Source organism: Rhipicephalus sanguineus, chromosome 1, assembly GCF_013339695.2.
Source record: "Rhipicephalus sanguineus isolate Rsan-2018 chromosome 1, BIME_Rsan_1.4, whole genome shotgun sequence".
Classification (NCBI taxonomy): domain Eukaryota; kingdom Metazoa; phylum Arthropoda; class Arachnida; order Ixodida; family Ixodidae; genus Rhipicephalus; species Rhipicephalus sanguineus.
The window spans coordinates 240,897,610-240,901,991 of record NC_051176.1 but is presented as its reverse complement, the minus strand read 5'-3'; positions in this window follow the sequence as shown (position 1 = coordinate 240,901,991).

Genomic DNA, 4,382 nt, shown 5'->3' with positions numbered 1-4,382 from the left:
AATCGCACTGCTAGCGTAAAAGCAATGAAATCTAGCCTTTCCCCTCCGTCTCTAACAGAGCATGGAAACTCTGGCCGCTTGAACTTATGTCATGAAATGCATTACCGCAGCGTTCTTCGAGAGACATTTATTTTAAGCATTACGTCTCATCGCTTTGATTATCGCTCTAAGGTAGGTATCCTAATTTGCAAAACCAAAGCATTTTCCGAAGCTTTTCTACTGCGCACAGCAGTTGAGCGGAATCATCTTCCTTCCCGATCAAGCGGTTTTCACGAGGCAGTAACCACTGCTGCGCAATTACTGTCTGTTCGAAGTTTGTGCACTGTTATTTTTTACTTACTGCATTCTGTTACTTTTTGTTTGTTCTTTATCCACTCTTCTTTGTAATGCCCTTGGCCTTGAGGAAAAAGAAAACATCATTTTCTGCAATGCTAAGAACAAGCGAGAGGGAAAAAATTAGCTTTTTATATATGTTTTTGCATATTCAAAATGGCATGATTTATTGTATATCAATAAACATGCTAGTCATAATACCGCTTTTGTTTTACTTGGCTACAAATTTGGCGATAAAGTTAGATTATGGCTACTTTGGCTACCTTTAGCTTGAATTTTGGCTCTTTTTCAAGTCTACCCTACGCCAACCCTGCTGTCTGTGTGCACATATCGCACGCCGCATTCCAATTAACCAGCGAGGATGCATACCCATCGCTCATAAACTATATTTGTTCCTCACTACAACGCACATGAATAGACGTCTGCAGACTTCCCTAACTTGAAGTGCAAAAAAAGGAATGGGATCGGCAGGAGCCGCACAGTGTACATTTCTTGGTTGTTCCTGCTTGCATTGAGCGTTGCTATATATATGGGCCATCTTGACAGCTGCGCTTGGTCTCTGTGTACATATTCATCTCGCGATGGCGGGAGACTGTAATGCTTCCGGGGTATAATTCTACGACTACCTCACGCAGAATTCTGAGAGCGCATACAAGACGACGCACCGCCGAAACCCTTATATTCGCACACGCTCCGTAATAGTACTGTACGCATATGGGCCGAACAACACATCGCTTTTGAAAGGGAAGTCGAACGTCACGTTGAAGGACATGTGGCCCCTGTCGGGGACAAGTGCGTCTGCCCGCCGAGTGGGTCCACAACAACGTGCGCAAACGCTAAGATGAGCGCCCCTTGCACGAAAATAAGTGCACTGTTGTTTCGTTTCTGGCACTGAGCGCACCGCGGGATGCATTATACGCTCCGCGGACGGCATGGAGACCGGCCACGTCGGCGGCATTCGAGCGGTCGGCCGCCGCTGTCGCACGGCCATGCTTACGAGCGCAACCTTAGCAACGCCGGCGAGGGGAAGCCGCAGTGGGCGTGCAGGGAAGGCCGGTGTTTGCCCAAGGAAGAAGACGACGTCGTTAGCTCCATAATGTAATGGAGTTTTGCTCTGCAACTTCCTATACCTTTGGCGTGCACCTGGGTCCATTAGGAAATTACTGCTCCCCGTTTGCTCTCTACTTAGTGGCAAACACGAGAGACGAATTGAAATTGACGCAAGCAGTAGAAGCAAACAGGCCGAACCAAACAGTCCGGCTCTCTATAGCGCTCGGCCATGTGCAAGTGGGGACTGAAATAGCTCGCCTTAGCTCTATTAGGGCAACCGCCAACACAACCCTGCTTATTCTTTTCACTCGTCTAAACACTCCGAGGAGCCTTTGCTTTCTCTTTGCGAGAGCCAGAGAAAAACGACCCCGGAGCGCTGTGCCACAAAAACATCATTTAGCATACGCCGCTGCAATAACAGCTTTTCGTGGCCTTCAGAAAACGTGGGCAAATGCGAGGATGGGGCGATAGTGGCAGGGCTGTCAGGTGCCCATATACCGACTCCTTTCCGCCGCAGAAGCAATAAGACTTATTTATCGAGTACACTGTCCTTAGCGCCACCTCGCGTTGAGGAGGGAAGTATACTATGGAGGCGCGCGACTGATATAACCGCTTCGACATAGCGATATAGCATGGACGGAGCGAACACCATTACGAAGGTTCCAGCCCTTCACGCAATCGGGCCAAGATTCAACGGCTCAGAGAAAGATAAGCACAGGCGTGCGCACTGGGGGGCAGCCCCCCCCCCCCTAGTCACTTAAGAAGGGGGGGGGGAGGTAGCAAAGTCTGCCCCATACTTTAACATAATAGTGGGGGAGGGGGGTGGCTTGCGTGATCCTTCGCCCTCCCTGAAGAGGAGCCCTGCGCATATGAAGATAAGAGAGATATTGCCTAAGTATTGAATATAATAAAGTGTCGCTCCGACATGCGTGATAAGCGGCGGCGCCTTCTGACGACGTACCAGATCATTCGTTTCTGCCGTGGGCGGGGCTGAAATTGAAGCATGAAGTGTGCTTCCATGATTTGATCTCGCAAAGCGCGTCAGTAACAAGGGACATAGAAAAGAAAAAAGAAAGACGGAAAAGGGATGGGCGGGTGGGGGGAGTGGGCACGTTGTTATTACGTAGTATTTGTTCGCTGGCTTCGTTTATTCAAATTTAGTAGCTTTTATTCGGGTAATTTCCGTAGTGTGGTCTCTTCGCAGATGCCACTTGTAACATGTAACATTTCATTTGCCCTAACTGCTCTAACTAGATCGTTTGCGATAGGGCCACCAAACATCTGCTGCTAGAGGTGTTACTGTTATATATACCTATACATGTATATATAAGGCAACTGAATGACCACAGACGATCACGGTGAACAGCCGAGAACATCAAAAGAGCGACATCTTCAAGCTTCTACTTTTCAGACTGCCATTATTACTGAGGCCTTCGTGGCAGATTTCGTTTTTTTTCTTTGCGGTTACACTCGTCTACTTGGCTTAACTTCATTTTTCTTTTTTTACTCTTAAAGCGCCAGGTCTTATTACTTCTCGTCATATCTAAACATTGGCAAGTCTCGAAAGAACTGTTTGTATTTTTCTAGTAAAAAAAGGACATTCTTTTTCAGCAGTTTTGAGGAAATCGAGAACCAATTGAAGGTACAATCTGAGTGTTTTTAGGACTATTTAGGTAACTATAGATTGCACAGCATCGCGGTACATGTTGCACTGCTTGTTGGTTTTCAAGAACACTTTTATAATGTCTTGATCAACGCGTTCTCGATGCAGAAGCTTTGTTAAACCTCGTCGAAGGCGAATATGATAAAAGCGGCTTCGAAGAATATGTCGGCACAGACGAATAAATAATAAACACTTTGAGAAAGGTGGCTAAAAGATTGTAGCCGTTGTTAACGAGCTGTGCGGCTCGCCTCGTCTCAATGCGTACTGGTTTGGCTACCTGCGAACGCTTTTTGACGCTTCTTCAGGTACGCCCTTTATCTCGTGGTTGTCGCTCTGCCAATCCAGAGTGTTGTGGAACACCCACTCTATGGCTACGCATGATATTCGCCAGGAAAGAAAACAAGCGTTTCATCACGTTTTCACCTTCACCGTCTTTACTCCGGGGCCGAAAGTAGGACCGGGCAGGTATGACTCATCGAAATAGGGGCGCTTGTCCTATCGATCTTTGTCCGAAGTCGCCAAAGCACCTTAGCGACCGAACTGCGAAGGCATCTTCAAGAAGCGGAACAAGGAGAAGGCGAGGTCGCTCGGGGCGCATTTTCGTTTCTTGCGAGTCGGCAGGCCCCGGCGTCAGCGTCTATACGTGTCCCGTCACAGGTCATCGTCAAGGTGCCGGAACGAGTAGTCAGCAGGGCTGGACATGCGACCGGAAGGACTGCGTCTCATCGGACACCCCCCCCCCCTTTTTTTCCCCCGCTTTGCTATTATTTTTCACTTACTCCGGCCGACGTAATAGATGACGGCGCGCCTTTTGTAAGCTGGGCGTGCGTGTATCAGTGTCTCGAGAGCGCGCTCCACAATGGCGCGGGATGAAACCGACCCGTCGGCGCGAAGGACTGCATCCGGGAAGGGGGGGGGGGGGCATCCGTGTTTTGTCTCCAGAGAAAAAAAAGGCAGGAAAGGCCGGGGAACAAAGGGCGGAGGCAGCGGCGATGGACATGTGGGGCGTGGTCGCAGGTTGTGGTGTCGCGGGCACTCACCCGGGGCCTCGAGCAACGTTGTGCGCCACGCCTGCAGGCATGGTCAGCTTGCCTTTGGCATGATACTCATCGCTGACACTCTCCCACTTGCGAGAACCCATCTTGGAAATTTCGTCTAATACGCGGCTGTTGTGCATTGTTTTGCACATAGGCCTTATGAAGGAGATGATATTTTCATCGTGATTTACTTTTTCTCTTGAAATTGAGTCGCCTCCCAAGAGGCTTACCTTTCCATTTTTTATTATTGTTAAGAGATCTCTACTGCTACTGCTAACAGTAATAACGATATGAGAAAG